This window comes from Canis lupus, chromosome 38, assembly GCF_003254725.2.
Source record: "Canis lupus dingo isolate Sandy chromosome 38, ASM325472v2, whole genome shotgun sequence".
NCBI lineage: Eukaryota > Metazoa > Chordata > Mammalia > Carnivora > Canidae > Canis > Canis lupus.
In genome coordinates this window covers 1,502,260-1,525,554 of record NC_064280.1, presented here as the reverse complement: position 1 = coordinate 1,525,554, position 23,295 = coordinate 1,502,260, and the positions used below count along the sequence as shown (strand labels likewise).

General features: G+C 50.6%; 1 protein-coding gene across 3 annotated transcripts in view; it reads left to right on the top strand.

The window, feature by feature from the left end:
* Positions 1 to 1,855: 1,855 nt before the first annotated feature.
* Positions 1,856 to 23,295, top strand: part of PIK3C2B (phosphatidylinositol-4-phosphate 3-kinase catalytic subunit type 2 beta) — a 65,724-nt gene continuing 44,284 nt past the window's right edge. The window contains exon 1 of one of the 3 annotated variants that reach the window (XM_025421155.3): positions 1,856 to 1,995. The gene's annotated coding sequence lies outside the window, so the exon portion shown is untranslated. Of the gene's footprint in view, positions 1,996 to 14,247; positions 14,352 to 17,257; positions 17,397 to 23,295 lie in introns of those variants that run through there. The other 2 variants (XM_025421157.3, XM_025421156.3) reach the window with 2 other exon arrangements.

The window sequence follows — 23,295 nt, the reverse complement described above, 5'->3', positions numbered from 1 at the left end:
TGATAAAATGTTCAACCCTATTTCCTGTTAGCTCTCCATTTGGGAAATTTTCACTCCAGCAACAGACATACTGACGGCCACTAGGTCACTCTGTTCTCTCAGGCCTCTGAGCTTAGCCTGATGACAGGGTCACAGATATTTATACTGTGAACAAGTGGTGAATGAGTGAATGAATGAATGAATGAATGAATGAGTGTTTTTATCCCCTGTGGCTCTTGAGGATTAGGAATGGGATCACATTTCCATTATGACTGATGTACGCGCAGAGCATTCTGTCTATAGTCACCGGAATGGTTCACATACATTCTCTCATTTGCTCTTCACAAAAGCCCCGAGTGGTTTAAGTGAAGCTGGTGTTATTACTGATGCTCAGAGGGTGGAGTGGGCTACCTGAAGTCACACGGCAGAGGGCAGAGAGAAGAAACACAGGCTTGAGTCTCCCCTTTCATGGGCTTCTCCTCCTCCTGCCTTGCTCAGGGTCACCTACAATTAAGGGTCCTTTGCATTCGCTTAGATTTCATCTTTTATGAGAACAAAACTATCCCAAGAAGTCCTGACTTGTGAACTCACTTTTTACCCTTCCTCCCCCTGTAGGACTTCTGGTTAATCAAATTCCCTTCCTAATCAATATCCTCTTACTGAGCTCTGGAGTCTCTTCAATTTCTAGAACTCTGTGAATCCTAAGAATCTTGTTGGGCTTTTGCACAATTTTGTATTGATGAGGAAATTTTAGAGGTCTTCCTGACATTTTTTTTAAACCCTAGTAAACCCTAAAGAGACTGAAACAGTAGCATTTTAACAAATATTTCCTTGAGACCAGTAAAGGGGTAGGTTGGCAGACGTTTCCATGGAAACCCTGGCTGGGGAGTCTCAGGCTTCCAAAGGAGTTTGGGAGCCTGGAGCCCCTGATACCTGAAGGGGAATTGTAGAGGAGGGAGGCTTGGGAAGCAGGTGTTGATCCTTCCTTACTGACCGGCCAGAAAGGAAGGAGGGCCCCGGGGCAGGGGTGGGGTGGGGGTGGGGGAAGAACTAAGTCAAGTTTGGAGGAAATTGTACTTTGAGATCCAAGACCACGGTTACTATGCAAAGCAAATGCAAACGAGGAGCTGGCCAATTCTTGGTGCGTGTGTGCCCGTGCGTGCCTGGGTGTGTGTCCGGGGGGAGTCTTCAGGAAAATTCTCCTGGAGACCGCTGCTGGAAGGCAGCACCAGGAGTCCCAATTTCAAACATGCGGCAGCCTGGTGATGAACGGAGTGGGTTTTCCCCCTCCTGCTGCGGGCCGCGACCCTCCGGGGCTCAGGTCGCACGACGGCGCCCCCCGCCTCCGCCCTGCAGGTGGGGCTTTTGCAGGCGCCGCGACCCGAATGACCCCGGGCGGGGGGGCGGGGGGGCGGGGGGGGTCCTCGCACCGACCGGCCGCGGGTTCTCGGCGGAACCACCTGGCATCCTCTGGCGCCGAGCAGGGGGCGCCCGCGGGGAGGGTCTCGGCCATGTGCGGAGCCTCGCTCGAGTGGGAAGCGCAGCGCGGCCGCCGGCTCCCGAGCACGCTGGGACGGCCGCGGGGGAGGGGAGGGGGAGGGGGGAGGGGAGGGGGAGGGAAGGAGGCGGGCGGGGGCGGGGGCGGGGGCGGGGGCGGGGGGAGGCGGCGGCGCCCGGGGTTCCGGGGCCCGCCCCGCCCGCGCTCGCGCTCGCGGCCGAGTCGGCGCTGCGGGCGGAGCGGGAGGCGGGAGGCGGGAGGCGGGCGGAGGGCGGAGGGCGGCGGGCGGCTGCCTGTCGGGGCCGAGCGGAGCGCCGGGCCTCCGGGACATGGCTCCCCCGCTCCCGCCCGCGGCTCCCGCTATTGTCTCGCCCGGGGTGGCCTGAGTCCGCGCCCGCGCCCCCCGCGCCCCCCGCCCGGGACCCCCAGGACCTGCGCTCGCGGCGCGCAGAGGGGAGCGGCCCGGAGCGGGGCCCACGGCACGTCGCGCCCCGCAGGGAAGCCCGCAGCGAGCTCAGGTAGGACGCGGGGGGCGCGGGGGCGCGGGGGGACGGGGGCGCGGGGGGCGCGGGGGCTCTGCCCTCCCTCCCACCTGGCAGCGGCCGAGGCGCGACAATGCGCGGGGCCGGGCGGGCGCGGACGCGGACGCGGGGACAGACCCAGCCCGCGGCGCCCCGCAGGTTGCAGACTCCATCCGCCGCCCCGCCCCGGCCCGGGCACCCCTCCCCACCCCTTTCCTCTAAGCACACTTCCTGGCTCCCAGCTGCAAGGCGATCTGAACCAACCACTGGTTCGGGGGTTTGTTTAAGATAAGAAATAAAAAGCAAAACCCGCCCCGGAGCGGGGGTGTGGGGTGTGGGGGTGTGGGGTGCTGCTCTCCCTTGCAGCGGGTGAAAAGTCAGCATCCAGCCTGGGAATACACACATGCCTTAGCCGGCTTCTGCCTTATAAGGGCTGCAGCAGCAGAGAAGCTCAGGGGACGGGGCACCCTCAGGCCTGAGCCCCCGGGCCCTCCCGGGAGGCGCTGCTCCCCCGGCTGGCGCTTGTCCCCTGCTCGGCTCCCGACAGCGGCGGCTTTGATGTCGGGGAGCAGCCGCAGCCGCAGGAAGCCCGGGGGACGCTGCCAAGCCGGGGTGGGGTAGGCTGGGGAGCCAAGGGGCTTGGCAAGCTCCTAGCTGTGAGAAGAGATTACCGAATGCATGAGGTTAGTCAGTGCACACACCCTGCTTGGCTGAGGGGGGGTGTGTGTGTGCAGAATCTGCCACTGCCCCGGCTCCTCCAGGCCAACCTTCTTCCCCCTCCATCTCCACCCCCTTTCGGGGGCTTCGTGGCTCCCCTGTCCCAGTTCCACCAGCCACGCCTGGGATGGAATCTCTATCACCCCCTCTTGCCCTGATGCGTTTTGTTTTGTTTTGTTTTGTTTTGTTTTGTTTTTCCCCTTCAATTCGGGTGGGGGATTTCCGTACCCGGCTGGCTGGCCCCAGCATGGCACCAGATTCCGGGGGCTTCCAGAAGTGGGCCAACACTGCCCTCCTTCTCTCTCTGAACTACCTGTCCGAGATGTGGCCAAGCAGATGTAAGCAATTTGCTCTGAATTCCAAACCTGTATCAGTTTGAATGAAAACTTACTCCACCGCCACACTAGGCCTCGGAAAGGTATTGGCAGAGCAACATTACAGGAGGTGGCAAACTGGATCCGCAGATACTCCTCCTTCCCCAAGTCCAGCTGTGGACTACAGCAGAGAGGTTATGAGACTTCAGAACTGCATCTCCTCCAGAGCCTGGCACTCCCATCTGGGGTTGTGTCCATGGAAAAATTAAGTAGAGGCACATTTTATAGCTCTGCCTGGCAGCTAGCATCTGAGGAGATGGTGGCTGCGAGCCGGAGCCCAGGACTGAGGCTGCGGCTGCTTCTCCTTTGGCCTTTCGGTGAGCTTAAGGTTTGATTTCCATGGCTCTGAATTTACTGCTGAGTGTGCATGGGTGTGTGTGTCTGAATTTGATCAAGCTCTCAGCCCTGGCCAGAAGGGAGCCTGTGCATTTTCTTCTCCCTGGAAGCATCCGTGAGGGAGGTGTGCCGGGCCGAGGAAGGCTACGGGTATCTGAGGCCTCACAATTTTCTCTGGGGTGCTCCTTTGGGATTGCCCAATGACCTGGAATGCTCTTGGTCCTTGCCATGACATAATGGCCCTCTAGCAGACACCCCACAGCCTTGTGGGCCTTTGGTCCCCTCTCTGGTTTCCTCACCACATCTGGCCTGGTGCTTTGCAGGTACCTCATCTGTATAGTCCTTCAGTTTGGACAGCCCTGCCACAGCCAGCAGGGAGAAAAATGAGAGAACTTCGTTTCCTGTGAGGGGTTTGTGACTGGCCGTAAACTTCAAGCTGCTCATGCTCCCCACGCTCCCAGAATGTGAACTTGGACATGATAATGCTGAGGTGTAGAGAAAACAATGGGTGGTTTTGAGGCCAGGGGGCTTGGCTTTGAGTCCAGGTGTGACTTACTTCCTAGCTGTGTGAGCATGGACAACTTGTGAGCCTAAGAATTCGTTTGCATATCTGTAAAATGGGAGAGAAAATACCCTTGGCTCATAAGACTGTTTTAAGGGTGAAATACCCTGCTTACCATGAACTGAATAAGATCATGTGTACAGAAGCATTCTGGAAACTGCAGACTACTGTATCAATGCGTGTCATTCGCCCTGAGTTTTAACCTTGGTAACAAGGGAGGGAGAACTGGTGAGAGTTGGGACAGGGATGGGAGAAAGGGATGGAATAGAGAATGTTCTGGGACGTGGGACAAGGGAAGAGTAGTGTGCCAATACCAAGGTACCTATTTCTTGGGTTACTTCTCTTTTTTGGTGGTGGTGGGGGGGGTGGTGGTGTACTTTAAAAAAGCTTTGGCAGGATGGGGGCCAAGAGGGAAGGAAACACTGCTTAACAATATTTATAGGAAAGGGGGAAACAGCCCTCAAACTCTGGCTACTATTCATTGACAGGGTAGTGCTGAGCTGGCAAATAATATAATAGCTAACACTTACTGATGTCAATCAGTTCATAAATGACAGAGGAGGGATTTGAAGCAGGCTGTTTCACTCCAGACCCTGTGCTCATAACTTCGATACCACCAATAGAGACATCTTGGGTCTTCGGAGAACGAGAAGGGGTAGCGGAGTCATGGAATTCATTTATACTGGATTCCCTGACTTGAACGCTCATGTCATGTCACCAGACTGGGACACTCCTTAGATATTAAACTTCTCAAGGGCAGGGGCCCAGCATAGCTCCTTCTGAATTCCCAGGTGTTTGGGGGTCGAGGCACATGTATGCGAATTCCTTGCCAGCTTTTCTCTGCTTTCTCATTCGTATCCCTACCTTCAGTGTAAGGAGAAGACAGGGGATAATCAAGTCAAGTACTTTTGCTACCTTCTGGGCAACATTAATAAGAGAATTGGGACTTGGGGTACTCCAGAAAATTGAGGCAAATCTTTTGTTTTTGTATTTCTATATCTGTTTTATTTTGCATCTGTCTTATAAAATGAAACTTAGGAGACTATTATTCTTGCACATCCTATGACCACCTAAGGCTTCAGAACTGGAAAGGACTTCTCATTTCCCTGAGAAGAAGTCACTCTCCCAAGGTCACAGATACTAGTGGTGCTAGAACTTTATGCTTGCCCCATAGGCCACATATGACCAATGACAGGACCTGTCTTGCAGCACTTCAGAGTCATACGTAGACCCTGCCAGTGACTTTATTTTTGGGGAATTCTCTTAGGGCACTGGTGATGGGATTCACTCACCCTGAATTTCTATGTTGGTTAAAGACATTAAGGACACAGAAGACAACATACTTCAAGGCAGAGGCCCTCAAAGTCTGGAGAAGGAAGAGGAAAGAGGTTCTCAATAATCCTCTGGCAGAGTACAGAACCTATGATTGAAGGACTCTAACAATTCACTCCTTCCTCTTTTGGGATACTTCCCACAGGATGTCTCATCCAGCAAAGGCTCAGTAGTACTTCCAAGAGGAACCAGAGATCATCTGCCTCTTTAGAGAATGTTTTCCTTTCACCAGTGCTTTATTACTCCTGCCTTCATTCCTTCCTGAAAACACTGTTCAATTCCCTCCTTCCTAGACCTTTCCCTCTCTCCAGCCAACCAACCCTAGACACCATGAGATTAATCCCCTTGGAGGCAGTGCTTTCTTTTCTTCTTGGCAATTCTTCCTACTATGCTCTGTGTGTCCTAAGTCTGTGCTCCTGAGGGTCCTGTCCTAGAAGTTAGCTGCTTCTTCATCTCCTCTCCCTGTATCCTCCCCAAATGGAGGTGAGTGTCAGTAATGAGAGCTGCTTTACTCAACATGGCCAATTGCCCATGTCTGGTGCCTGGCTAAGGCCAGGCCCACCAGGAGTAAGTTTGTATGGAGGCATTCTCTCCAGCCAAGTTATTCTATCTTCACGTAGTTGGTACCCTTGGCAGCAGACCCGAAGACATAGGGTGAGGGGAAAAAGAGGAAAGAACTAAGAAGATTCCATTTTGAGGAAATGCTACATTTTGCCTTGCTAGGGAGAAGAAATGGATATGAGCCTTTCTTGTCTTAGGGCCCAAACTAACCCAGAAGACAGGTAAGTGTAATGATGGGGCTCTTCCACAGTTGAGACATCTCTTGAGAGCCCTGCTTTGCTGGAAGCAGAGCATCTACCACTTTCTTGATTCACCATGCTGTTATGTTTTCCTACGGGTAAATAGAGGAAGTTAAGCTGATAAGGAGCACCATTAGAGCGTATTTAATTCTGATCCAAAAAGGAGAGATTGTTTGCAAATTGAGTATTAATGGGAACCTGGGAGAAAACATCTTTATTTTACCCCCAAAAATATTATGGCCAGGGTTTCACATTTCCACTCTAGACTTCAAGAAGGCAGATTTTTTTTTTTTTTTTGATTAAGAGAAAAGATAGCTATAATTCCCTGACAGGAGACTTTGAAAGATAGAGTGGTTCCAAGGGGTTGGCAAATTCTCTGAAGTGCAATTTTGACGACACTGTTGCAAATGGTTCTGGCACAGGAGGCAAAAAGGAGCCACCTGAGCAAAAGTTCAAGTACCAAGAAAGTCAAGAGCGTGTGCTGAAGAATAGCCAGCAGCATTGAGTGTCTGTCCACTGGTAGCTTGCTTGCTTGCGTGTTTACTTTTTAAGCTTTTCTTCTTTATTTTCCCCCCTAAGTTTTAATATTCTAATTCCAGTTAACATACAGTGTTATATTAGTTTCAGGTGTTGTCCTCCTGTAACTTTTCAGACATTATCTTTACTTTCCCCTTCCCCTAATGTTGGAGAAAACCATGAGGATGAAATTGTGTCTTCCCCTTTACCAATGGGATAGCTGAGATTCCAATTAGGCTCGATTGAAGTGAAGATTAAGAAACATGCCAAAGATAATTAGAGCAGAACCAAAGTTTGAATCCAGGTCAGGATACCTCCAACACCTGTTGTTTCTTCCTTCGGTGCTCCCCTGTAAGGGACCTCTGAGAAAAAAAGTGTCCGTGAGGCCCAAGTTCTGAATGAGATGGGGGTTTCCCCAAGAGTCAGTTGACAACAGAAAGGGTTGTTCTCAGAGTTGTCTGTGGAAGAAGCTATGGTCACAAAGGGACATAAGTCTCTCAAGATAATGTTTAAAAAGAACTCATTCATTCAACAGATGTTTTTTTTGAAGGCTTACTGATGACTTTCAGGGCTTTCAAAGTGATGAGGGCAGAGAGCCTTCCAGAACTTTCAGTTGAGTGGGGACTACAGACAAATATATAGGCTGTGGAGTGGGTGAGTGGGTGAGTACGGGATGCTTTGAAAACTCCTAAGTGGGGCATTGAGGGTAGTCAGACTTCCTGGAAGAAGTTCGATGTCAGCCAAGATCAGAACAATGAGTAGAAATTGGGGTGGGGGATGAAGTGAAAGGCAAAGCAGGTGAAGTAAAAGTAGTTTAACCTGGCTAGAGCCATGGAAGGAGCTTGTATTTTATCTTTTATTCACAATGTATCTGATACTCTCCTCAGTGCATGGGAGTAAAGAAGACAGACACGTTCCCTGACCTTCTGGAGTTTGTGTTCTGGGAGAACTTAGTTCATTAAGAATTAAACCGAGCATCTTTATTTTGCCGACTGGGATTCTATACGTGTAGATCCACCTGAACTTGGGGGGAGTTTGAAAGAGCCTCTTCTGATAGTCCTGCAGGTAACATAGCGTAGAGGCAGAAGGTGGGTTAGTCAATGGTTGGTTAATTCTTCCTCCAACAAAAATATCTTCAGTGCCTCTGTTCCTTCATTCTTATATTTACTGATTCATCAACTGAAGGGCAACATTCAGTATATAGGTAAGAGGATGGTTCAAAACCTGGCTCTCCCACATATTAGTCATTTGATCTTGGGAAAGTTACTTAATTTCTCTGTGCTTCTGTTTCCTCATTTGTAAGATGGGGGAAAATAATAATACCAGGGGGAAAAAAAGGCTGTGGTAAAAATGAAATTAGTTCATTTCAGTGTACTCTAGCACAGCCCCTGCTACGTAGTAAGGGCTTAGTAAATGATGGTAGTTACAGTTATGTTAGAGGGATATAAACTTCAATCCAATATGGTCCATGACCTTGAGGTAACCACATTGTACTCCAAAAACTGCAAGTGAATGGATGAGTTGCTTTATGACGGGAGGTAATCCTATAAACTCACAACGAGGCAGCTGTCACACAGCTGCCTCAAGAGCTGGAGTAATCTGAGGCAGCATTTCAGAGAAGTATAGAAGCTGGGACTGTAGTGCTTCCTATTTTGGGGCCTCTAAACTCTTGAGAGTTGAATAAATGCTATGGGGTATGAGCCTGGAAAAATAAATTACAACTTGCCTTCCTCATTCAGAATCTCTAACCCTACAGCAGGGAGATGTTAAATGTTCTCCTCTGGGTTGGTCTGACCATGCTCAGAACACAGTATTTAAGGGCTGTGTCCCTGGTGTAAAACACTGTGCTGAGCATCGTGGGGAAGACAAAGGTAAATAAGAGATAGTTCCTATTCTTAAGATGAATGGGCTTATGTCTGTGAAAGTACTTTGTGTTTGTTTGTTTAAAGATTTTATTTATTTATTTTACAGAGAGAGAGAGAGAGAGAGCGCGCACTTTCACAAGCAGGAGCGATAGAGGGAGTGGGGAGAAGCAGGCTCCCCACTGAACAGGGAGTCCAGTGTAGGACTCGGTCCCAGGACTCTGACCCTGAGATCATGACCTCAGCCAAAGGCAGGTACTTAGCCGACTGAGCCACCCAGGCGCCCCTGTGAAAGTGCTTTGTATCTATAAATCACCTACATGAATAAAAATTATCTTTGTTCCCATCACTAGTAGGTATAATGCCAAACAGTGTAAATGCTGTATATATTTAAAGATGTTCAAAAGGGAGCAAAAGTCACTTTAGGTCATAGGAGGTGAGAGAAGGCTCAAATATAAGAGCAGGCACTTGAAGAAGGCAAGCCAGAGTATTCCAGAAGGCGCTAGCATGACTGAAGATTTGTGGGAAAACTCATGGCTCTGGGGAATGGTTAATAACCCTCAGCATTTAGGGAATGTGCGGGGCACAGGGCTGGGATTCGGTGTGGGGAGTCTTGAATGTCTGATAATGAGCAGGAGAGCTAGAAACCTTTTCCTCAGAAGGATGATGTGAATAGAGCCACTGCTGCAGGGTTTTCTTGCCAGAGGAGCATAGGGCTTTAGGGGTTAGTGGGGAGACAGACTTCAGAAGGCTACTTTAGTTATTCAGGTAAGAGAAAGAATAATCATTTTGGGTGCCTGATATGTGCTTTTTTTTTTTTTTTTTTAAAGATTTTATTTATTTATTCATGATAGACATAGAGAGAGGTAGAGACACAGGCAGAGGGAGAAGCAGGCTCCATGCAGGGAGCCCGACGCGGGACTCGATCCCAGGACTCCAGGATCACGCCCTGAGCCAAAGGCAGGCGCTAAACCGCTGAGCCACCCAGGGATCCCCCTGATATGTGCTTTCGATGTTGTTTCATTAAGAAAAGTAATCCAAAGCTTGGAAAAGAATGGACCAATTTGAGAGAGATTGGATTAGGAAGGCAGGGGGTATTTCCTTCCCTGGAGGTGGATTGGTTGTGGCTCAGTCTGGAAAGAGCACTGGAGTGGGAGTCAAGGACATGCCTCTAGTTTCTAGTCCTGCTTCTGCCACTGTCTAGCTGTGTGACTCCAGACAAGTCATTTCTCCCCTCTGGTCATTGGTTTTCTCTCTCTGTCTCCCTCCCTCCCTCCATCGCAGTGACACACAACATTACATTAGTTTCAGGTGTACAACAGAGGGATTCAACTTCTCCATTTGTTACACTGTGCTCATCACCAGTTTAGCTACAATCCGGCACCACACAACACTAGTACAGTATCACTGACTAGATTCCCTGTGCTGTGTGTGCCCTTTATCCCCATGACTTATTCATTCCATGCGTGGAGGCCTGGATCTCTCACTCCTCTTCACCCATTTTGACAGTTGGCCATTGGTCCCCTTATCTGTATGATGGTGGGTTGTCTTTCGGTTTTTGCTTGTTTATTATTTGCTTGCTTTTGAGTGGCTTGGGAGGTAAAAGAGTGTTTTGGGGTAAGGAGGGAGGGTACAGAGTTGTATTGGGATAATCACAATGTCAGCTTGCACTTTCAGCAAAATGGGAGGTGCCTGGGGCGCATTCTATGGGATGGGAAAAACACTATGAATTTTGGCCTCAGACAGGTTTCAATTTGATTCTTGATTCTACTGCCTACTAGTTTTGTGACCTTGGGTAAATTAATGAGTCCCCTTTCTGCTTACTACTTACCTCATCCATTAAATAAGGATATTAATACCCATGTAGTAGGATTGTTGTGAGGATTAAACAGGATACCTGGGACAAAATTGCAGAGGGGAAAACCAGGTCTCCTTCTTTCCTTTTTATTTATTTTATTTATTTTTTATTTTTTTATTTATTCAGAGGCAGAGAGAGAGAGAGGCAGGCAGAGACACAGGCAGAGGGAGAAGCCGGCTCCACGCAGGGATCCCGACGTGGGACTCAATCCCGGGTCTCCAGGATCACACCCCAGGCTGCAGGCGGTGCTAAACCACTGTGCCACCGGGGCTGCCCTCCTTCTTTCCTTATATTTCTGCCATATTCATATTCACTTAGCCTCTTGCCCAGCCCTGCCCTCCTCCTCTTTCCCTTTCCCCAGAATAAAGGCTCCTCCACTCCAGTCACGACAGCGGGCATATCCCTGGGGGTACTAACTTGGCAGACTGTAATGGTGTTTCCATACATTGGAGTGGTATTTCTGTAAGGTGGCCTGTGGAACGTCGGCCCTAAGATGTCTGTACTCACGGCCACACCTTGGCTACACTTATCCAGCTGAAAGCAGTTTCAACTAATCCCTACTGAGAATGGCCTGTGACTATTGCTGCCCTTGTGGATCTCGGGGGAGAGTCACATGGACAAAGCCTCATGAAAATGGGACTGGTGGAAAGGGAGCATGTGCCACTGTGCCGGGTGGGCAGCTGGTCTACCCCTCTGTCAAGTGTCCCCTTTGCTGGATGTAGACTGGGACCATGTCTTATGGAGACCTCTGTCTCCCTTGGGACCTTCCTGTGTGGAGTGGGGCATCAGAGATAGAAGGACATCAGAGCATGTACAGAGCAACACCCTAAGAAATCGCCATGATTCCTTGCTCTGCTCCCCCACCCCCTAGGTCACTTCCTGCTTAGAAAATAAGTCTTCTTGACCCCTCTGCACAGATGAAAACTGCTGTTTTAATGCCATCTAAGGCATATGTGGTGTTCTTGTGCCCCAGACCCCAGGGCCACCATTTCAATCTGTTGTGTCACACACATACACACACACATAGCATAAGTGTTAAGCAGACACAGAGAGTAGAAGTCAGGAGAAATTGGAAGAATTGACCAGGGAAGGCTTCTGAAGCTCTTGAGTCTGCGCGGGAAGAGGAGAGACAGAAAACTGGGAAGAAGGAACCTCCTGCTGCACCAAGGGCTTTTGAGGCCCTAAGACTCAGCTGGGCAAGAAAATAGAGCAAAATAGAGCGTAGGGAGTCTCTACAATGCTGTCAGGGGTCCTGCTGAGGACACTGGAACCTACCATCGGGACAGAGGCACAGGAGGGCAACAGGGGGGGTTTCTCTGTCGACCTGGGTAAAATGGAATCCTTGGTCTCTTTCGAGGTTCAGTGTCCTTGGCTGACCCTGAGCAGAAGGGTCCTTCTGTCTGTTACCAGGAAAAGTGGAGGGGAACTTCACGGCGGGGATGGGAGATGGAGGGGGGTGAGGGGATGGGGGGAAGGTCTGGTGGCCACGTGGGTCAGTTTTGGCTGACAATAGCCAAGGCCAGGGATTGGCAGGGGTCAGTGACTTGGTGACAGGCTGCCTGCTGGGCCACACTGAGGGGGACATGTGTTCTGAACGGGGGCAAGACATGCCTAAGCCTCAGGCCCTGAGACCAGGGAAGCCTTGAAGAGGCACAGCTGGCACCAGAGACCCACCCCCGCCTACCTTTTAATGGATCATTCCTCCCAGCCTCTCGAAGTTTCCCTTACCCCTTCCAGAACGGATTAGGTTGGGCGCGCTCTCCTCAGAGGAGAGAGACATTTGCTTTTTATTTATTTTATTTTATTTTATTTTAAATTTTTTATTTATTCATGATAGACATAGAGAGAGAGAGGCAGAGACACAGGCAGAGGGGGAGAAGCAGGCTCCATGCAGGGAGCCCAACACGGGGACTTGATCCCTGGACTCCAGGATCACACCCCCTGCCAAAGGCAGGCCCTAAACCTCTGAGCCACCCAGGGATCCCCGACATTTGCTTTTTAAATGCAAATGTCCCTGGATGGGGACTAACGCCTTAGCCTCTAGCACCCCCCTGTAAAGTAGTGTCAGATGTTTGGTGGTGTTTTGTGTGTGTGTGTGTGTGTGTGTGTGTGTGTGTGTGTGTGTGTTTTCTGGGCTGTAAAATGGGGCTGCTCGAGAGGGGAGCACCCTGGTTTGTGAAGACACCAGGGCCTCTCCAATGTACCCTGACTTAGGAAAATAACCAACCACTCCTGAGGTCTGCTGGAAGCTACGTGGCCTTCGGGCAAAGGCTCTGCTGGGCTCGGCTGCCTGGAGTCCCCTTGCCTGGCATTCTGGCTCCCCAGTGGCCTCCTGGCTGGCAGGGCCTGCCTCCGGTGTATTGGAATGTGAACTCTGAAAGCCCAGAGCTGCTCCCTGGCGCTGAAAGGTCCTATTTCCCTTTTACTTCCGGGTTCAACCTCCTGTCTGCTTTTCTCTGACTTCTTTGCGATAACACAAAGATCTAAGATTGTGATCTTGTGGTGTTTAAGCCAGTTTCCTCTCTACTCATCTCCTCTCCTCAGGGGCCTGATGAGGGAGAGAGCAAGGTGGAGGGGATGTGGGAGGGGGCTGGAGGGATGGGAAGGCATGGGAGATGTGCAGGGGCAGATGTGGGTAATTGTGTAGGGTATGGGGGTTGTGCGAGGCGTGCAGGGTATGGAGGTGTGGGGGTTGGGGCATGGAGTATGCATGGAGAGTGTGGGGTGCTTGTGGGCGTGTGGGGAAGGTATGAGTGTGTGTAGGGTGGAGAGGGAGGGGGTGGGAGAGGTAGGTCTTGAGGGATGTGGAGTGTGCACAGGGAAGGGAGTGAGTAGTGTGGGCAAAGTGCGAGTGTGTGGGGGTGTATGTGCAGTTTATGTGATTACCATGGCTTAGGTCCCTGAGAATGACTGTAGTCTATCAGGGATTTTCTTTCTTCATCGGGGAGTTAGCACTACTGAAGATACCCTTATTATCAGGCCACATGTCTAGATTGCTGGTCTAGGGATAGTGGTGGCAGAGGGACAGTGGGCAGGGTTTGTGAACCTATGCAGAGCCTTCCTACTGGGAGGGGGCAGGGAGCTTGCCCTGGGCATGGTGTGGGGCCCCGGCCTCAGCTCCTCAGGTTCTATAGAAGACTGGCTCAGCCTTTTTCTGCTTGACTTCCCTTTGCCCTCCTCTAAGCCAAGCAGGTGGCTCTCAGCTGCTGGCATCCCACCGCCCACACAGCCTGTGACTGCCCGCTGGCTCCTTCATGCAGGCTTACAGGCTTTCGCCTCCAACCTTCCCTCAGGCAGCATGTGGGGGGCCGGGGGGGGGGGGTGCTGTGGGCCTTACTTTCTGCAGGCTGTGTGTAGGATCATTCTGGGGACCAGTCTTCCGGGTCCTTCTCCTCCTCATCCTGGGGTTCCAGCACATCTGGGCCAGGTGTGTACTTGTTGGGGGACAGCACAGGGTTCGGGTTCAGATTGTTCTGGAGTGTCAGTGCCATGTAGCTTCTCCACATTTGGTCTGTGGACCTCTCTCCACTCTGCCACAGATCCGGTGTGAGACGCAGGGCAAAGTCACTGACACTTGGTAGGCCTCCATCTGCTTATCTCTAACAGACAGGAGGACGCTGTCATGGAGGAGAGAAGAGAGCCTCTCAGATGTCTGGGAGGTTGCTACCAGAAAACAACCAAAGCATTGTTTGAATTGAATTAATTGGAAATGCTCCCTAAAAATCTACGCTCTGATCCCCAGCAAAGGTGTCCTTCAGGAGGAGGTCCCACTTGGCATTACTCAGTGCACACTGGTTAGTTCAGTGCCTCTGTAGTTATCCCAAGATACATCCCCCTCCCCTAGCCATGGGCTTGGGCCATAATCTGAAGTGCTGCTCCTTCATTCTTGCAGACTCTGATGGGTTAGGTGCACCCAGCGTGCCCAACCCATGAGGCCTTAAGGTTCATGAGGACTTGGGACACAAGCATCTATGTGGCTCCCATCCCTTCCGTCTGGTGAGTCCTCCAGGCAGAGCAGAGACTCTTTGGTGTGTTCTGCTCTCTTTTTGGCGCCAGAGCTGCTTGGGAACAGCTGTGACCCGCTTTCTGGATTCTGTTTAATGGGCTGGCCTCCTCCAGGGAGTTTCCCCAGCCCACACAGGAATCCTGGAGAACTGGATTCCAAAGGACATGAGCTGGGGAAGCTGGACTGGAGATTGAGCTGGAGGTGACAGGTGATAGCACAGGCCTTGCCGGAGGCCTTGGTTTGCTTCTTAGCAAATGGCGCTGTGTCCCAAAGATGAGGAGGGGAGGCAAAAGACCACGAGGGCGGCTGTGTCCCCATCCCCCACTCCACCCACTTTCTTACATCCTCCTCCGAGAGGGGCTTCCTTTATACTTCATGGGGTCTCCAATACCCTCAGAGAGATTAAAGTTTCTTAGACGTTGATGTTTAGAAATGTTGGGGTGGTTTTTCTGATATGGGATGGGCTGGTGTGAATCTTGTTTGTAAAGAACTTTCCTTAGGAATCCCCTCAGCTGGAGACCCAAGATTGGCAAGGGAAGGTCATCCTGGGAGCTCCTTCCCCCCACCCCATCCTACTGCCTTTCTCTAGAGGGCCAAGGAAGCTGGAAGAGTAATTCTTTTTTTTTTTTTTTTTTTTGGAAGAGTAATTCTTAATCACCAAGCTGCTTACAGGGAGCCCAGCTGATCAGAACTAGAAGGGCTGGTTCTATGGGCTGCGGTGGCTTGGAGTGGGGAGAGGAGGGAGTGCAGGAAGTGCAGACCAGACAAGAGGAGATGTGGCTGCTCTGGCTCCCGGGATGGTTCCTGGATTAGAGATCCGCACACTGCCAAGACCTTTCTTCCCTCTTGGCCAGGGGTTCCATTGAGCTGAGTGCCAGCTCCCCGTCTCTGATCTACATTGCCAGCTCTAGGAAGGAAAGTTTTGAAAGGAGCCACAAGCTGCCTCAACAATTCCATCCCTGACTTTCTTCTCACTCAAGTCCTGAATTTGCAGGGTTTGTGGTAGGATCTGTGATTTTCAGGGCTTCTGTGTGTGCGTGCACAGGACCAGCTGCACACATGGTTTCTGAGGTGGGATTGAGGACTCTAGGGCTCTGAAGGCAAACCCAGCTCCATCTAGCCTGTCACACAGGCCCCTAGCACCTGTCTCAGTTCTTCTAGGACTCGAAGAGCCCTCTACTAACCCTGGTATCAACTTGGGCTTCAGATAAGTGGAATGTCTTGGGTAGGCCCAGGGAATCCAGGGATGGAAAGTTAAGTTCCAAGAACAAAGACTGAACCATGTGGACCTGCTTTAATTTGGCCAAGAGGATGCTAGAGAGTGGATGGGTGGGCAGGAGGAAAGCACAGACGGTTGTTTTCTGTGTCTTCACACTTGGAAATAAGTGATACCCACAGAGAGGGAACGTAGATAAGAGAAAGACCTTGTTGGTCCATGTGATTCAGTGATGGGCCTACACCAAAGAGGCTTGAAGACCTATAGATTTTCCGTGAGGAAGCCAGCATCAGATGGGTATTTGTCTGAGACAGGGAGTTGACCTTTCAGATACACCTTCCTGTTGGATTCGTGATGCAGGGCACACTGACCTTCCCTCCTAGAGCCGAGCCTCTTGGGGCTGGGGTGGGTGGGTTAACAGGGTGGCAAGTGTATGGAGGGAGAGGTGGGGGTTGGATCCCTGGCTGCAAAACCAGTGGGATTTGGGATATGGGTGAGTGTGGGTGTTGGGGGGTGGAAAGGGGCAGGGGTCTTCTGAAGATAAAACTCTGGAAGCCAAAGGGTTTAAGTCCGCATGGTCTCCTTGACCCATGTTGTTCTAAGAGAAGGTGCTGAAGGTCCCTTCCAAGGTAGTCCTAGAACTGAGTCCTCTTCCCTTATTAAAAACTGCTCAGGGGCACCTGGGTAGCTCAGTCTGTGAAGTGTCTGCCTTTGGCTCAGGTCATGATCTTGGGATAGAGGGCTTCTCCCTCTCCTTCTGTCCCTCCCCACCACTCATTCTCTCTCTCTCAAATAAATAAATAAATAAATTTTTTTTTTTAGTATATGTGCTGCCGAAGCGAGCACTAAATTTTTTTTTTTTTAAATAAAAACTGTTCAAAGGTGGGATGCCCAAGGCTGGGGGCTTGAGACCCTTCATATATATATATATATATATTTCTAACCATCTTGCTTGACAGCTCTCCATGTTCCCTGCCCCATGAAGATGGGCCAAGACATGCAGTGTTTTCCTGCTTTGTGCCCCAAGATGGGTGGGGCTTGAATTATTTATGGGGATGCCTGTCACTTTTGCTAGATGGTGAGCTCCCTGCATGACTGTGCCACAGTTATCTGAATACTTCGAGGAGGAGTGTGGCACCTGGCGTGTAGCTGGTACTCAGTGGCCATTGGGATTCAGTTCTGTGGGTCTGGGTGGGAAATGACCAAGACCCCTCAGGCTGAGCAGAGCAGTTCTGAAAAGGCACCCTACAGCCAGGCAGCAGGAAGCCCTCTCCGCCCACAGCTGGCCCCTGGGGCTCCACCCTCTCTGGCACAGGGACTGAGCAGAGCAAGCTCATTCTAGGGAGTTTCCTCTCCTTTCTCTCCACCCTTTGACTCCAGACCATTGTGTGGCTCTGCTCTGACCCTGTTTCCTCCGTGGCCAGCCTCCAGCCATCCTTTGGCAGCCATGTGGACTATTTGGTGCCTGGTGCTGCTTGGATCCTGGCACTGACCTGCTCACCCAGAAGCATACTCTCTTCCTCTACCAGCTGACTGCATGGGGCTTGGTGGAGTCCCTTTCCCCACTTCCCACCTGTCTTTCTGGTAGTCCCAAAACTGTGGTCTGTAGGGTCAAATCTGGCGACATATCTGAATTGCCTGGGGGGGGGGGGTTGGGGAGGGTTTGTAATGATCAGAATCCAGGGATTCACCCTGAGTCAGACCCTCCAGAAGAGGGGCCAGGAATCTGTACATTTGGAAAAACTTCCAAGATGATCATCGGGAGCATTCGGATGTGGACTTTGTATTAGATAATATTATCCTGTGGACCTTAAATTTGGTGAGTGGCCTGATGGCAGTGTGTTTATATAGGGGAGGGTCCTAGATCTTTAGAGATTCAGGCTGAAGTATTTAGAGGGGAAGTATTTGCATCTTACTATCAAGTGGTTAAGCAGAGAAAGAGAGCCTGCCTATGGGGAAGTGTAGACAGAGTGCCTGCGGGTGGTGAGTGGAACCCAGCTGAAGGTGGTCTTGTGGACAATTTGTATTTGCTCTCTGAAAGACGGACTCGAGAGGAGACCACAGCCTGGGCCACTTAGGTGTGCGACTTCAGAGGGCGCCATTCACACGGTTCTCTTTGTTGTGGTCAGAGGGTGGCATTCACGTAGAATCCAATGCGTGGGTGTGCCTTGGAGTTGTGTGACACTGTAGTACTGGGCCCAGCTGCTTCTTCCTGGATGGGCTGCAAAGACCCAGGCCCTCACCACCCCAACCTCTTTCCTGGGATTTTTTTTTTCTTTCTTTCCTGGGATTTACATGAATTTTTTACAGCATCCCTAGGAGCCCTTGAGGACGAAGGGAATAGAGCAGTTTCTAATTTGTCAACCCTGCAGAAGCTGGCGGAGAGGGAGCTGAATTGGGGAAGGGGAGGCGGAGGCAGGAAACATGAGATTCTGATTCCTAAAATACTTTGTGTATCCCCACCCGTCCCAGAAAATGAAATTTGGGGCTTGAGTTCTTAGAGGACGCCAGCTCGCTCTAACTCTAGGTTGTTGGGAACGTTGCCCCTGCCTTCCCTCTTTCCCCCTCTGGATTTCCCTTGTGCCTGGCTGCCACTCTGTACTTTCACTCCGCCTTAGCGGGTGGCTCTCCTGGTCCTGCAGGGTGGGGGTCAGGGTGTGCTGCTTGTCTACCTCCTCACCTTCAGAGTGAGCAGAGCGCTGAGCCTTTCTGAAGGAGCAGCTGCCAGTGTGGCCCTGGGCGCAGGATCTGTCTGCAGGCTGGGCCTCCTTCTCTGCATGGCTGACAGGCAGTCTGGTGGAGACCTGGCCAGGCACCAGGGGACGGTGGTTAGACAGGGGTAGCTTGGCTTTCTTCATCTGAATTCCAGTTTTGGAAGAACCTCAGGAGCCAGGCCCACTGGCTGGCCCACCCGTGGGCCTTTCTTCTCTTTCCTCCCAGGGCTAAGGCTGCTCTAGGAGGTGACGTTGGAATCCTCTGAGAAATTTGACTTGAGGAAACCACTTGGTTAGAATCAAGGGCCCAGAGTTGGAAGGTACTTTGTGAGGTGGTTCTGTGTGGCCGCCCACCTGCCTTTACAGATGCCAGACCCAGCCCAGTGAGGTGATACCCAGTCCTGTGTTGGTAGGACCCCAAGGAAGGGCACCAGCTGCATCCTGATTACCGATCTTATGTCTAAAAACTTTTACTACCAGAAAGCTCTTTTCTTACATCCCAGTTCAAGTATGTTTCTCAATGGAAATGAGGTGAATTTGGAAGTTAAGGAGCTTGATGGTGGTGGAGGTGACAGGTCCATGCCTATTTAATTTTTTTTAATTGAAGTTCGATTTGCCAACATATAGTATAACACCTAGTGCTCGTCTCATCAAGTGCCCTCCTCAGTGCCCATCACCCAGTCACCCCATCCCCCCACCCACCTCCCCTTCCTCTACTCCTTGTTCATGTCCCAGAGTTAGGAGTCTCTCATGGTTTGTCTCCCTCTCTAATTTTCCCCACTCACTTTCCCTCCTTCCCTTATAATCCCTTTCACTATTTCTTTTTTTTTTTAATTTTTATTTATTATTTATGATAGTCACAGAGAGAGAGAGAGAGGCAGAGACACAGGCAGAGGGAGAAGCAGGCTCCATGCACTGGGAGCCCGATGTGGGATTCGATCCCGGGTCTCCAGGATCGCTCCCTGGGCCAAAGGCAGGCGCCAAACCACTGCGCCACCCAGGGATCCCTCTTTTTTTTTTTTTTTAAGATTTTATTTATTTATTCATAGAGACAGAGAGAGAGAGAGGCAGAGACACAGGCAGAGGGAGAAGCAGGCTCCATGCAGGGAGCCCGATGTGGGACTCGATCCCGGGACTCCAGGATCACGCTCCGGGCTGCAGGCGGCGCTAAACCGCTGCGCCACCGGGACTGCCCTCACTATTTCTTATATTCCATATATGAGTGAAACCATGTGATGACTGTCCTTCAATTGACTTATTTCACTCAGCAGAATACCCTCCAGTTCCATCCACGTTGAAGCAAATGGTGAGTGTTTGTCCTTTCTGATGGCTGAGTAATATTCCATTGTGTATATATAAACCACATCTTTATCCATTCATCTGTCGATGGACATCGAGGCTCCTTCCACAGTTTGGCTATTGTGGATATTGGTGCTGTAAACACTGGGGTGCAGGTCCCAGCATTTCACTGCATCTGTATCTTTGGGGTAAATACCCAGTAGTGCAATTGATGCTTATTTAATTTTGAATAAACTATTTTAAGACTATATTTGAGGTACGCACAAGTTACTATTGAGAGCATAAAGAAGCGGCCCTTAATCCCATCTGGGACTAAGAGAAAGCTTCCTGGAGAACGTGATGTCTGAGCAAAGGCTAAGGAGTGAGTTAGAGTCCCACAGGCAGAAAGCAAAAGGGAATTGGGAAGGGCAGGCCCAGGGGAAGGAGGATGTTGAACAAGTCAGCAAGGTATTGGGTCCCTGGCAGTGAATGACTACAGCTGAAAGGAAGATGGGGGGTGGTGATAAAGGAAGCAAATAGAGAGCCTTTGAAGGTGTGGAAGCAGGCAGTGAGATGATCAGGTTTACCTTTCAGAAAGAGCCCTCTGGCTGTTCTGGGGAGAATGCCTTATGAGAGGGGCAGATTAGGAGGAAGAACTGTGAGGAGCCTATTGTAATAACCCAAATGGGAGAAGATAAGGGCTTCCTTAGGGCATCTAGCAGGAAGGACTAGATTCAGGAATACAAAAGAGGCAAAGTCACTTAATGAGGAAGAGCCGGAAGACTTTGTTGACTGGCTATGGGGACACGGCAAAGGACGAATCCAGGGAGGCTGTAGGGTTTCTAATTTGGAGGACTGGCTTGTGCCCTTTGCTGAGGTGGGGAACCAGGAGGGTGGAGGGGTTGTGGGAAGGAAAGGACAAGGTGGTAGTTCAGTTTTGGGGCATTTGGGGCTTGAGGTATGGGCGGGCACATAAACTTGAGGGCAAGATACACCATTGGATACGCTCCAGCGCATGAGTGGGACGCATCAGAGATGAGACGCAAGGTTGCCCGAGCAGAGGGTGTTAACAGTGGCTGAGAACGGAGTCCTGACACCAGCATTTCAGGGGTGGACAAAGAAGGAGGTAGAGAACAAGAAGAAAAAAGTGTCATGGAAGCCAAGGGGTAAAGAGTTTAGGGAAGAAGGGAAGGGTCTGGAAAGCTAAATGCAGCAGCCATGTCTGGGTCAGTAGAAATGCCTGTGGAAGGGCACCTGGGTGGCTCAGTCAGTTAAGCATCTGCCTTCAGCTCAGGTCATGATCTCAGGGTCCTGAGATTGAGGCCCACATGCACAGGCTCCCTGTCCAGCAGGGGGTTTGCCTCTCCCTCTCTGCCCCTCCCCTACCTCCACTTGTGCTTGCTCACTCGCAAATAAATACAATCTTAAAAAAAAAAAAAAAAAAAAAAAAAAAGGCATGTGGAATTGGATGGCCTGGGTATTGTTCCTGGGGTGGTTTTTGTTGGAAGGATGGGGACAGAAGCCAGATTACAGTAAATCGAAGGGTAAATGGGAATTGGGAAAGTACATGTGTCTTGTGCTCTTGGAGAGCCTACTGGGAAGGAGGAACAGAAAAGATACTGGCTGGAGGACAAAAAGGCAAGAGAAGGTGCTTAGGGTGTAGGGTGTGGGGTTTTTGTTGTTGTTTTCTCATACTTTCTTTTTAAGGCTAGAAGCAGTCTGAACATGTGTATGTGCTGAAGAGAGAGACCTCATTAAGGAGAAGGGGCAAAGGTACAGTGGGGGAAGGGATATGATCCCGGAGGAGATCCAGTGAATGGGGCAAGAGGACAAGAAGGTTGTGCCTCAGCAGGAGGCAGGAACCCACTCTCCCCGAGACCAAAAGGAAGAAAGGGAGACTGCATGCAAGTGTGGATAAATTCATGCATGAGAGCTGCAGGAAGTTGAGAGAGATTATTTCCAATAGCTTCAGTTTTCCTCTTCATAGTGGTGCCTGGCAAAGGCAAATCCTTCTTTTTTCTTTTCTTTCAAGAGAGAGAGAAAGTATACATGCAAACGGGGTTGTGGGGCACAGAGGGGGAGAGAGAATCTCAAGCAGGCTCCATGCCCAGCGCAGAGCCTGCTGTGGGGCTCGACGACCGTGAGATCACCACCTGAGCGAAAATCAGGAGATGACACCTTAACTAACTAAGCCACCTAGGTGTCCCTAAGTCTTTTTTATTGTGGAGAGAAAATGAATGGAATTTATGGTAAAAAGCATGATTGGAAAAACAGTGGAAAAGAAATGCTTCCTGTTTCCAGTTGAATAGGGGTCTATAAACTTTTTTCTAAAACCATTTGATTGGGGCAGCCCCGGTGGCTCAGCGGTTTAGCGCCGCCTTCAGCCCAGGGTGTGATCCTGGAGACCCGGGATCGAGTCCCACATCAGGCTCCCTGCATGGAGCCTGCTTCTCCCTCTGCCTGTGTCTCTGCTTCTCTCTCTCCTCTCTGTGTATTCTCATGAATAAATAAATCAAATCTTTAAAAAAAATAAAAATAAAACCATTTGATTTATTATTATTATTGTAGTCAGGAGTTTTGTTTCATGGGTCTTGTCCTGCAGGTAAAATAACCTGATGTGGGGCCCAGTGAAACGCAAGGAGAAGCTGTTCCTCTGAGCTTCAGAGCCATCTCAGAGATGAATTACCAAACACAGAGCTTCCAGGCAGGAAAGATTTGGGATCAAGCTGGACTCAGGGTAGGCAGAGCTGTACTCCCTGTGCCTGGTGTTCAGCATATTCAGGACAGAGCAATCATTCATTCAGCCATCCATGACTAGAAGAAGGAATTTCTATTACCCAAGGCCAATCAGACCTGGAAGTTTTTGTTGAAGGCCCCACATCTGAGTGGAGAAGAGGGGGAGATAAGAGGGACTATGCCTCTGAGGTCATCGGCTCTGTGGCCCTCTCTGAATCTCAGCAGAGGTCTAGCCTCTTTGGGGTGGTTAAGGGGGTGACAGAGAGTGGCAGCCCAGCCCTGAGAGCACTGGGAGGGTGTGTCTCACATCCTTGTGGGACTTGAGCTCCAGGGGAGCTGCACTGACGCTGGGGTCCCAGAATCAATGTACTGATCAGCCTCGGCACTGATTGGAGCCCAGAGATGGTCAGGGGCTGAGCTGCCCACGGGGACAGAGACTCCTGGGAGTCCTAAGCATCAGCCTCATCCCAGGACAGCAGGTGTTCAGGGCTCGTCCCAGCTGTCATGGTGACTTCACACTTGATGTTCCTGGTGTTTACTGCTGATGGAGACTCTGCCTTTTGGAGATTGTGACCCCAAGGACAGCAAGGTGAGCACAGGTTGACCTGACTTCTCTAGAGGGACAGAGAGGCCCAGAAACTTCAGTCCAGGAAATTATACAGCCAGAGAAGAGACAGCTGGGTGTGTGTGTGTCTGTCTGTCTGAAAATGAGGCCATGTAGGCACCCCTAAGTCTCAGTATTCTCTGGAATGAAATGCTTGGTCCAGCTGGAGCATTTATTTGGTGTCTCCTATCTAAGGTACAAGAACCTTTTCCTGGGGCCAGTTTCCTAACTCCCAGCAACTGTGTTCTGGGTACCTCCATCTGCTCATCCAATTCCTTTGAATTTCAAATAGTAAGACTCCCTCTTACCCTCTGTTGGTAAAAAGTAATCTGTAAGAAGTTGTTGAAGGATGTAGATCTCAACAGGCAGAGAGTCACTTCATATGC